The sequence below is a fragment of the Chaetodon auriga genome, chromosome 20, assembly GCF_051107435.1.
Source record: "Chaetodon auriga isolate fChaAug3 chromosome 20, fChaAug3.hap1, whole genome shotgun sequence".
Taxonomy (NCBI): domain Eukaryota; kingdom Metazoa; phylum Chordata; class Actinopteri; order Chaetodontiformes; family Chaetodontidae; genus Chaetodon; species Chaetodon auriga.
The window spans coordinates 2518578-2531197 of record NC_135093.1 but is presented as its reverse complement, the minus strand read 5'-3'; the positions used below and the strand labels follow the sequence as shown (position 1 = coordinate 2531197).

At 42.9% G+C, this 12620-nt stretch overlaps 1 protein-coding gene across 4 annotated transcripts in view; it reads right to left on the bottom strand.

The window, feature by feature from the left end:
• The window catches only part of LOC143338963 (PH and SEC7 domain-containing protein 1-like), a 62925-nt gene that overhangs the window by 47969 nt on the left and 2336 nt on the right, over positions 1 to 12620 (bottom strand). For 2 of the 4 annotated variants that reach the window (XM_076759890.1, XM_076759893.1), the window contains exon 1: positions 5030 to 5187. The exons of the other annotated variants lie outside the window; for them this stretch is intronic. The gene's annotated coding sequence lies outside the window, so the exon portion shown is untranslated. Of the gene's footprint in view, positions 1 to 5029; positions 5188 to 12620 lie in introns of those variants that run through there. 4 annotated transcript variants of the gene reach the window in all.

The following is a 12620-nucleotide window of genomic DNA, read 5'->3' as shown; positions in this document are numbered from 1 at the left end:
ACATCACTAACAGTGATGTTAGTGGGCTTTCAGATATGAAGGTTCAGTTTTCTGCTGTTCTGCTGTTTAAGCGTGGACTGAAATCAATGAGAAAATTAGCTGAAAACACCAGCATGGACGCAGTGTTTTCAGCTGAATATGGACACACTCTTGGCTGCATCATAAATGTGACAGAGCTGGCGGAGGGATAGATCCACAGGGATTATTCTTAGATATGATTTGTCATCTTTGTCACCACCAAGAGAGGAAACCTGCAGGACAACGCCGGCTGGTATCGACTCTGGAAAGAGCTGATGAGCCTGAACTTCATTTGTGCCCCTTTGATCCATTGATTCGTCATCTGAGACAGATGTTGATGGGAGCAAGCGAGATAAAGGTGGGTAAAAGGAAGAGCATGAGAGATAGATGGAGATCAGGAAAGTGAAGGACGGGCAGTGAGGAAGTGAAAGTGAAGCAGGATGAGAGGAGGGTGTATGTGAAGGACAGAGCTCCGCCACAGTGATGGGAGTGTAGAGTTACAGCAAGGCCCATGTTAGAATCACACAACTGCACATGAACATAACACTTACAAGACTGTATGATAAGTATTAGTTCAATATACCTAGTATGAACAGTAAAAGTACCGATAGTGCAGTAAAGTGTTCCCTGTCAGTGTGTTTCTGCAGTTTGTGGATTAATATTACTGCTGCATTAATGCTGCGTTTTACTGCTGTAGATGTTGAAGCTCATTTGAACTACTTTATATCCTGTTGGCTGGTTAAATCTACAGCAAAGCATCATATTCTGTAAGATCATCATGTGTTTGAAGTGTGACTGTCCTGTGAGAACCACGTACCTCCAAAAAGCTCAGAAAAACAGCCTGTTTTCAGCTTTGTGACGATGCATTTTCAGCTGATCCAAGATGTTTTTAAAGAGTTTATTTAGCTGAAGGAGGAGGAAGATTTACACGTGATACGTGGTTTTCACTGGACAAAGAACATTAGTATGACAAATTGTAATGTGAAAGGTAACGTAACTAAAGCTGTCAAAAAACAGTGCAGTAAAAAGTGCAACATCTGTCTCTGAATGTAGAGGAGTAGAGGTATAACCAGGCATGAAATTAAAATATTGAAGTAAATACAAGTACCTTGAACTTGTACTTACATAAGTACAATACTTGAGTTACTTTGCACCACTGCTGAGGTGATAACGTTGGTAAACTCATCTGTCGCCTTCAGTTATGACTGAGGGCTGAGAAACGATGAGCTTCAGGAGCAGCAGTGAGTGGATGGTGCAGCCTTGTAATTTTTCCCTGCGTTTGCGCAAATAAAAACATTCCTGCCAACTTTGTCTTCCTGCTGATGATTTTATTTCCATTTAATTTCTAAAAAGATGCTGGAATCGAACAGATCAGTAAAGCCAAGGCAGAAAAGCACAGAGCTTTTCAGATAAAAACGCTATTACAATATTATCTATTACCGACGTTATCCTTATTTATTATTCGCTAGACAGCTGAGATCTTGAGAAAAAACACGAGGTGAAACTTGGATTTTAAGATGTAATACGGTAGAATCTGCCTTCTTCCTGGATCCATACGATCATCTACACTGATCCATACTAACTGTGCTGCAGTGTTACCCCTGACTGCCCACTTTGCTGACAGACGTCCAGCTTGGCAGCAGCTCTGGTGGGACCATCACTGCTGTGCCAGGAGTTACAACAGAAACAGACCATTACCACTCACCACCTGCCACGCTCTGCCTGATTTACAGTAGAACACCTCAATCACACCATCAGCCAAACCTTTAAATGAATCAACGAGGAATGAACTCCAACGGCTGCCTGCAGTGTTTGTCTACTGCTGCTGTTAGTATTTAGCTGAGTGGTGGAAAGTTACATTAACTCAGTTCTGTATTGAAGAAGAGGTACTTTATTTAATCATCTTCAAAAGGGATTCACACGTTGTCAAACTCAGACTGCTGAAGCCTCTTATTAGTGTGAACAGAAGGAATTACGGTAGCATCTAACAACTCTTATTGCACATTTGAGCATGTGAATATTGTTTTAAGAGAGACTTTGAGTTAAAATACCTGTGCAATCAAACACAGGTGGTGACAGACTGCGGTTTGAGCCTTTAAAAAATATCCCCTGTGGCCTTCGAGGGGAGCTGTAATGTCAACATTTTATACTCACCGTGACGCTTTATCAGACAAAAACGGTCACTTTTCAGCAAAGCCGCAAAGTGTTCTTACATTTAAAATAAACGATGGGAGAGCTTCAGCTGAAGGACAAAATGGAAAACTTAAGCAGCACCTCTCTGCATACCTTGGTAAACAGAAAAGGCCACAGCTGCTCAAAGCTGATGACTCATCCTCTTGTTGTCCTTCTGGGTCACAATGCTAACAGAAGGACGGACACACACACACACACACACACACACACACACACACACACACACACACGGATAAACTCCACAGTGTTTGGCTGGCCATTTTTGAGTCAAATCACACAGGTAATTAAACCCCAGCCAGCATGCGCGGCTCTAATATTAGCTGCCTGGATGGGATGGGGTGCGGGTGGGGCTCATGCTAATATTAGCTCTCAGTTTGCTTGTTGCTGTTCTAGCAGCTATGATTTTAGCAACATGGCCGGTTGTGCAGTTCAGGTAGCAACACATTAAATCCTGAGGAGATTAAGAGGGTTTGTGTGGAATTAATGGGCGACATTCAGGGACAACAGCGCAACATGAAGCCTCCGACCCCGACCACTCACATTGATCGAGGCAACTATTGATTTCTCCGCACATAATATTAAGTTACATCAAACTGTATTTGGCACAGCTGCCGACTCGTGCAAAATGGCTGATGGTTCACTGTCACACCTAAACCACACCGCTCGAGCTTGATGAACTTCCCCTGCGATGAGTCATAATTGACCAAAGAGGATAAACTGGAATTAAAGAGGCGAGTGTCAAAGCAGTCTAAGGAACACGACTTTGTTTGCATTTGATGCAAGGACTGCCGCGCTCACCACATTTCCTCTCTTTCCTTTTGCTGCTGCCTTCAAAGACACATTCAGACAAAAGAGACGGGTCCACTGACTCATGCAGAGGCACAAAAAGTGTGTGTGTGTGTGTGTGTGTGTGTGCGTGTGTGTGTGTGAGTGTCTGTGTGAGAGAGAGAGAGAGAGAGAAGAAAGCTGCAGAGAAGCTTATTGGGGGAGATGCATTCAATCAGCACCACATTGGCCATGACCTTGATGCCTATACAACTCCTCCAGTTACAACCTGACACATGCAGGAAGGCATCCTCAGCTTGGGGAGGGCGGCTGGGTACCATTCCATTCTTTGTAATTACATTCTTTCTTATTGTAATTAAAAATATAAATAGTCTGGCCAATCACAATTGAGCAGAGCGGCACCATAATACAAAGCTTCCATACTTTATTCTTGAAGCCCTCAAAGAGAAACCACCTCCAAATGACAGAAACAAGAAAACTATGCACACTCATCAAACAGCTGGTCTGAGCTAAGGTCCCACCTCTCACTGGACAGGTAGCCAATCGTGCTTTAGGATAACAGGGTGGCCAATCCGATGTCTCTCCCTGGACACGACCCTGCTTAAATCTGAAACTGTGGAAATATGGCACTTTCAGATTCAGCTGCAACAAAATACGGAGATGCTGGAATTACAAGTAAAAAGCAGCAGTGGTGGAGGTCAAACTGAGGCTCCGAACAGCTCGTTACTGACAAACTACGGCTGTAACTAACAACTGATTTCATCATCGATTATCCTGCTGTGATTAACTGACTCACTCTAAGCATCAGCACTTTCCTTCTGTGCACCAAACAGAGCTAAGTAATAAGTCGTGTTTCCTCTCTAACGCCTACAGTACTTCAGCACTGTATGGAGTAAACTGCGCTTCAAAGATGGTCAAAGATTTGCCTGGAAATATATAACAGTGACACTCAGCGTCCTGATATTTCCTATATCCTTCATATTTCTCAAAAAAAGTTTTTACATTAGACAGAAAATGGGACAAAACCCAACAGAAGCAGTTAAAGCTAACAAATCATGACGTACAGCAGGAATCATGTCACTTAAACAACATCAGATCTGCGTGGACCAATGAGATTTCTTCAAATAAAAACATAAAACAACCATAAATACAAGACTTGAGCTTCTCTACCGTTGTTGATCTTTTAATTCCGCCTCACATTATCGCCTCTTCTTCTGCACTGGCTCACTGGTGTCCGGCACCGCCGCCAGCGCCACCTGCTGTTTATCCTGATGAACTCCTCATATTTTGTCAAAACAGGCTAAAGTGGACGGGGAGGTGTGTTCAGTTGCATTGAAACTTGGCTACTGATTAAAAACTTTTCCTACAAAATAAAGACAGAGGAGTTCGTAACAACAATATTAAAAATCTATATATATTTAAAACGATGTTGTAAATGAATGCACTCTGTAAATGGTTAGAAACTGTGTGTGTGTAAAACAAAACTCTTAATGATGCATTTTGTTAGTTTAGGGTCACACTTTGCTCAGAATCAATAATCTGAGTCACATTTGTAGAAAGATAACATGATGATTTGCCTAACATCAATAGATAATCATCACCGTCCAGCCCAAACATACAGCAGCCTCCTGGGATAAATCTCATTGCGGCATCTGGTCTTTAACACTGGTGGCTTTGCATGTGTTGACACGCTCTCATAGCTCGATTATACAAAAACATGCAGTCCCTCGTTTCACAAACCCTCACACGTTATCTCATTCATGCCCTCACACTCACAATCTCACCACCCACACTAAACACACACACAACATACTGAGGAGTTCCACTTTTCCTGCCCGCTAGCCGCGAGCCTCGCAGCGCGTCACGCACATCTGGATCATCCGTGTCGCTGTCCGCCACCTCTGCGCTTGTTTGTCTGGATCGACCCGAGCTGTCAGCACCAACCGGAGACACCAGCAGCTGCATCTGTACTCCAGACACATCAACACACAACATCTTTCATCTCCCCGTCTCAGCTCGATCTCACACTCACCTCTCCTCCCTCTCACAGCCGCTTCCTCCATACAGGATTTACACCTCCCACATGCTTTATCTCGTCTCGTCCTTTCTGTTATTCCCTCTTTCCTTCCCTCATCTTGCCTCCTTCCTTCCCTCTCTCCAGCAGAGCAGTGCAGACCTGTCCGACCGGCGCAGCCAACCTCCCTCCCCGGCAGCGACGCTCACACTCCGCCACCCTGGCCCTGCCCCCTTCCCTTCCCTTTCACATGCATGCTGAGTCAGTGTGGAGTAGTTAGTATGGGTGAGGGAGGTGCTGCGAGGAGGGAACGTGCAAGACGAAGTGTTTAAAGGCACCGGGCGCTCGTGCAAGCTGGACCTCTCTCCATGTGGGACAGAGTTCACAGTAAGAGACGTGAGCGGATGGAAAGTGGACATGTGGTCTGAGCTCGAGCATGTGTGAACCCCTCCTCCCAAACACTTCAAGGGTTAATTAAAAGATGGGAACTGGAGAAGTCCAGCTGGTCGCTGCATGAGGAAATAAATCAATAAAAACATAGAAATAAACAATAAAAAAAACTTAAAAAATAACACCATGTAAATGAATCATATGATATGTGATGTAAAAGAAAAAATGGTTTGACAGGTGAAACCTAACCTTCATGTTTCTTGTAGAGGACAAAATAATAGAGAAAAAAGATGAAATTACGACTACATTTGCGGGAGTTTGTGTTATTATTAAGTTCAGAAACATCTCTGGCAAATTGATCAATCATGGAGATCTTAATTGCTTGATGCAAAGATCTTTAGACAGTCGAGTGCTTCCAACTTTGTCCCTTTCCTGTTTCAACATGGCAGTCCTCTCCTGCACAACACTGCATGCATAAGAAGTGCTTTTCCCAGTTTGGTGTAGAGGAACTCGCCTGGCCTGCACAGAGCGTGACCTCAACACCGTCCAGCACCTTTGAGATGAACTGGATCACCATGGGAGGTTCAAAATAAAGTGCAGAGACTTAAATCAAAGCAGATTAATACTCATGATTTCAGAGTGAGATGTTCAACAACCACATAAGTGTCTGGGTGTCCACATACTTTTGGCCATGTTGTGTAACATCTATATTTGGAACATATAGCGCTGTCAGAGTTTTTTGCGTCATGTTACTCTGTGCCAGTTCTAAATAATTCAACAGAGCGTACAGAGTACCATCATGAGTTCCCCTTAATGCTGCTGGAGTAGGTGCATTAGATGATGACTCTGTATGATAGATATTAAACAAAGACGTTTCTTAAGGGAGGCAAAAACGGAAGACGTGTGCGAGCTATGATTTATCAGAAACCTCTTATAGGTCCTGAAAACATCGGAGAGGAAGGAGCAGGAAGAAGCTTGCTCTCACTCCACTGAAATATTAAAGAGAAGCATGGAAGCCTCAAATGAACAAAAACATTTTTCACTCACTCATTTTGTCTTCACATGAACAAGCATGATGACTCAACACATGCACCCCGGTACTAAACAGTTATAGGGGTTGTTTCAAGGAGATAAAACTACCTCCGATCTCTGATCTATTGAAGCTTTTTACACACAATGTTGTGTTCGTGACCAATTCCAAGCAAAAGTTATGGTTAAAGCTGCACAAGGTGTAAAACTGCACCTGTATTAATGCCATAAATCACAAAATAGAGCTACAAAAAAGTCATGTTGAGCATCCCATCCCCACTGAGTGAGACTCCACTGAGATTAAAATGCAAAATGTTTCCTGTATATCAGCGTCCAGACAGCCAGACTGGCTGAAGGTATTTTTTGACACCACCTCCACTTCTAACAGGTACAAGAGAAAATAAAATTCTGTCTCAGCAGATGCATTTTGTTGATGTAATGTTCAATGCTGTCGTATTTGCCTGCTAAAGCCTTTTAAACTCATATGGATTTTCTCTCAAGATATACTGTTTACAATGACAACCCGACAGATTTACAACAAGAAATTCATGATTTCTGAAAAGTGTCCTTGATTTGACACAGAATTAAACAAAAGCAGCTTCTCATGTCAAGCTGATGAAAATTGTTTTCGTTGGCTAAAATGACAAGTGTCACATATCAGATGTGGCTAGCTACATAATTAAGCTAACGTTAGTTCCATGAGTTGGTTTAATACGCCAACGTCACTGGCTAAATATGTACGTGATGGATACGTACAAGATACTGTGCTAAAAGGGTGAAGCTCTTGCTGCTTGTCCCAGGCAAAAAGTTAGCATCCATGTTCTTGTATTGCAGTGTAGTCCTAATATTTTAAGCATGATAATAAAATAAGGAGGGATTCACTAATGTTAGCCTAACCTTAATGCTAACGTTAATCTACTAGTGGACATGCTAGCTGCTAACAGGATTTTTTAACATAAGCAGCAACCCCACGAACGAATGCAGTTAGCTTTGGAAAGAAAACTCCAATACTACTGTATGGTGGTAAGCTAGTTAGCTGGACATGCTAACAAGTGCAGCTTTTAGAGCAGACAAACACACTTCTCGCTTCTTTAAACTTTTGCTGTTTTGTGAGTATCTCTCTCAGTGAGTATTTCTTTCTCCAATCTGTCTATCAGTCAGTGACTTGTTTTTCTCTCTGTGATGTCTGATGTCAGGGTGACGGGCCATGAGACACCAGAACCCTCTCAGATTTACAACCAGTGATAAACTTTGTCCTCCACAACGATAACTCTCTTCTTCTTCTCTCATCCAAATGGACCTTCAGAGACTCAGAACAGAAACCTCACAACAGCCTCTCAAATCAAAATTTCAGAGTCATTTTTTAAGGAAAACTACCAAACATTCTCTACTGCTAGCATCTGAATAGTGGAGATGCTTTAAGTTACATTGAAATGAAAAATCAAAATGTCTTTAACTACTGCAATGGAACTTATTTCTGTTAATTAACAAGCCATTAAAATCAAATGCTGAAGATGTGATTAGCGGTGGAGAGACATGGAGCCACAGAGGACTTGGCCTCCATTACTGCGTTGTTAGATCAGGAGGAGGGTTAAATGAATATATCAGAGCTCAAACACAATCTTTGGAGAAAACTCAAAGAGGCACAACTCGCACATATCGCTCAGATAGCCTTTAGCCAACGGTCAACTGTGTAAGACTGACAGGGTTAGCTTGTCAATCACATCAGATATTTTGAGGAAAGAATGAACAATAAATGAACAATTGACACAAGATTAAAACATGGACTGTCTGCTTGGGCTCAAATTTATGTAATATCTCAGAAGTTTGATGCAATGCAGCGATATTCAATATGACACTTGGCATTAAGAGCCATTGGGCCATTATGATCTATTTAACTATTGTTTCTCATCCAAAGTGGCTTCCACAGCAGCCCCTCAAATTCAAAGTTTTGAGTGAGCGTTTACTGTTTGATAGTGCAACACGGCACGACAGGAAAGGCGTAAATGAATCCTGAAATATCAACGCACAATGGAAATGTTTTGGGTTTTTGCAGCATGTTTGCCCTTATCAGCCACCGTACATTACAGACACTTGTGAAGCACACTTGTCTAAAATCTAATTTCAGACACAGATTTTCAGCCTTTGACCTCTACTTGGCCCATCAAACCTGGTGCTCATTTATTAAATGAAGGCACGGCTGAAAACGTCAGCAAAGTCTGGCGCTCCACACGCAGCATCCTCCAGTGTTCAGCGCGAGGATCGAGTCTGACTCTGAGCAACAATACCAGCTCGTCAGGTCCTCTAAGAAGACAGAAAACGGATCAGGCAAACTTACGGCTAAAGCAGCTTATGTTTACTTATATTAATACCTTGAAGAGTTTGGAGGTTTTTGACAATGACATACCTCTGACAGGGGATTCATCACAGTCTGGCTCAACAAAGCTCTACAGTCAACAGTTCGGCGTCTGCCCGGTCACACAGTTTTCCTTCCTGTGTGTGTGTGAGGTGAAACAGGTGAAAGTGACAGGCAGCTATCAGCAGCAGCAGCCCGTCTCTGCAGACTGCACCAAGAACCACCGAGCCAGCTTTTAGCGTACAGCAGTGTCAGCACTCCTCAGGCAGATGTGGGTGAGTTTCTAAGGCAGGGAGGCGTTCGGCTGCCTGAATGAAAACAGCATGTTGACCGCTGCTCTATTTCAGACAAATAACATTAAGGACAATCACATTAAACAATCACGTTGATTGCCTCCACCGGCCAATGGCGATGTTTGCGGGTGAACTCGAGAGTCCTGCAGCGACAAACAATGGCGCTCATTGATCGAAGAGGCTTTAAAAATAAACTCCTCAGCGTGACAAGTGGAGGCTCAAGACGGGATCTCCTCTTCCTCCCAATCTGTCCTTCACTCGCACCTGTTTTTATCCACTCATGTAAGGTCAACAATGTGTAGAAGCCAACATTTTGATTTGTGGTAAAACGATTAGCTGACGACTGGATTAGCAGAGTAAATGCTGGCATTGTACATTTCTGTAAACGATGGATATGTTGAAACTTTGTGTCTTTACATTACAAACTTTATGTTTTTTTACTTTAAAATTTGTGCTTCACTTTTTAATTTTATGTTGTGACAATGCTGTAAAGTCTAGTTAAGTTTAGACACAAAATTACTTGGAAAATATCATGTTTTGGCTTAAAATACACAGTTTTGTCAGCTGCTCGGCAGTCGTCTCACTGTTACACCACAACATCCCCCTCATGGATATGATAGGTATGAAACACACAAATTTAAGGTACCCATGGTTTGTAGAAATGCACAATGCCAACTCTTTATTGTGTAATCTAGAAATACAGAGGAGAGACTACTATAAATTTGAGGCTTTTATCAACATTGCTGCGGCGGAGGCTGCATTTCATCTTCTTTCAACGAAAACAAAAAAACAAGGCCAGCTGGACAAAACGGTCGGTTAGTTCCAGATGAGAACGAACAGTGATAAAAGCAACCAAAGCCTTTTAGGACATTTTTAGCCTCGTCAATGCCAACGTTGTTCTGCCTGTTGGTTGGTTGCTCTACCACTTTGGTCCAGACTGAAATATCTCAACAGTTTTCAGATGAATTAACATGAAATTTGGTTATTCGGAGTTTGTTTGTATTTCCAATTAGCAAAAGCTAGCATGCTAACATGCTGAACTAACAAGGTGAACAAGTACAGCCTCAGAGAGCAGCTAACATGTCTGCAGATTCAGAGCAGAACAAGCCAGGCAGGAAGAAGCCAGTAAATTTTCAAAATAATACACCCCTGTGCAGACTCCTGATCATCAATCGGCAATAAACACGATTAAAACAGACAAAAAAGCAGCAAAATCTGAGCAGGTCAACAACTCAGGCAGGTGAAATGTTGCGTGGAGTACGGAACAAAACCGCGACCCGCTGGTTTAGTCCTGTAGTAATATCTTTGTTTACCTCTGCTGAAACAGAACCATGGTGTTTATGAAACAGTGAGTAACATGCTCGTTATGACTGCAGATCAATACTTGTTCAGCCGGAGTTCACGTCTCCCTTTTCTTTACCAAGAGGTGTTGAGTGCAAAGTTAGCACGACCCACAGTCAGAATAGCTTGTAAGGCGTAGAGTGAAAAGCTGGCGGTCATTGAGGAGACACAATATCATTGAAGTAAAAGCATAATGACGCACATTTTCAGACAGTCTCTCCAGGAAGACATTCACAGTGTTGCAGCCACATGAAAAGTGACAGAAATAGCTGCACCTCAAGACCTTGGATGAAAAATACTGGAACTTCCTTTTAAAGTAGAGGATTTTAACCGAAATCAAGACAGTCAAAATATTTCGACGAGCTTGTGATTTATGTAACTCGACTCCTCTTTTAAACCCTTGGAATCAGATGAGCTGTGATATCGCTTGCTGCTGGACACTTTGCAGGGCATTGTGGGCTATCAAGCATCAAGACAAAAATCAATTACTGGCACTGAAATGCTTCCAAACAGCCAAGAATGAAGACTGTATCCCCACACTCATACTGTAGTGTTTCTGAGCGACCAGCACGACGGCATTTCAGCATGTAACAAGAAGAAAGCGCCTCTACAACAGATTTGCGTTTCATTAATCACACAGGATCCAGGCCACTGCAAAGCGCTCCATCTGCACCGCAGCCAACATACAGAAAAAGCCTCACAGATTGGAGCTAGCAGCAGACGACCACTCATTATACGGAAACACAGCAGGATTGTAAAATGCTAATGCTCGCCATCATCACACAAGCTCGCTCCTATCCAAATGCTAAAAGGCCCTTTTCATTGCCAGCGCTCTCACCTCCTAAATACTCCCACTACCACACCTCCGAAACGTATTCTTGGCTTTCAGCGCTGGATATTATGAGCAGAAAATACACCGTATAGCTCTTCATTACAGCTACACAAGCTTTAAAGTTGTAAAATGTGCTGGTCCTTTGAAACAAAAAGGCACAAAAACTGTGAGCAAGAGATGAAAAACAGAGAAGAGGCAGAAACCATGGGCTGGTGAGCGGGAGCAAAGAGTGGGAGAGTGTAGGAAGAAATGAAAACAGACGTGGGAAGGAGAAAAAAACAGTAATTCAAGACCACTCTGGTCACTAATGCTGTTTTCTCAGCACCATTAACACCATGAGAACAGAAACAGGGCCGACCATCTCGATCCTCCAATAAGAACTGATGGGAACCCAAACACTGTTAGCACTAACCACTTTGTTATCAAGGCTCTCACATCGGCCATCAAGGCATCTGTGTGTGTCCTGCTTCCTGCAATAACAACCATTTATCCTCTGACTAAAGGGCAAGCCTGCTGATATTCTATGTTTTTGCTATTGTCAATAAATGTAATGAGAAAACTCAATCAACAGCCAGTTGATCCTCAGCCTGATAGATCTTTTTCCTCTGCGCCAGAGCGCTTCACTGTTGTCTAAAAGCCATTAAAGGCACATCACTGTTGCACTGGGTGACATGTTCCTTCCTCACCATGAACACACACTAGTTTGTTTTACTCCCATATACGAACACCTTGCTTGGTTGGAGACCTTAATGGTTGCTCACACGTCGTCTTTTTTTCAGCAAACATGTCTGATGCTCTGCTGATTGATGGTAAAAAGTACAAAATCTGGCCCATACAAACTCTCTTTTTAAAGTTAATAAGATGTCACAAAAGTGGCAGGAGATGCATTCAATGACTAGATGAAAAAAATGGAACCAACAAGTAAAGGAAGTGGTTGGTATTTTGTTGGAAAATGAAGGTAAAGACACACCGGATCCACTGACGGATGTCAAGCCAACAGATCGCATTCATTTTCTATGGAGAGCAGGAGACCACTGCTGCTTTACACTGAATGAAACGTTTCTCCTTCGGTTCACTAAATTCCTGCAGCCACCTGAAGGCAGCACGACAGGTATGTTGATAAATGTGCGGCCTCGGATTGGAGACGTGCCATGTCAGAGTGCGGTGCCGTCACACGCGGCCGTCCACTGTGTTTACCTTCATTAACATCACAGCTGCTGCAGAATAACCTCACACACCTCGACACACATCAGACGGGTCTGTTAGCGCTCATTTCTGCCTCCTCATGTGAGACGTCAGATTAGCGGGGCTCATTAATCCTGTGCGTCATGACCTCTTTTCCCATTTTTGTTAAAATGCATTACGGCG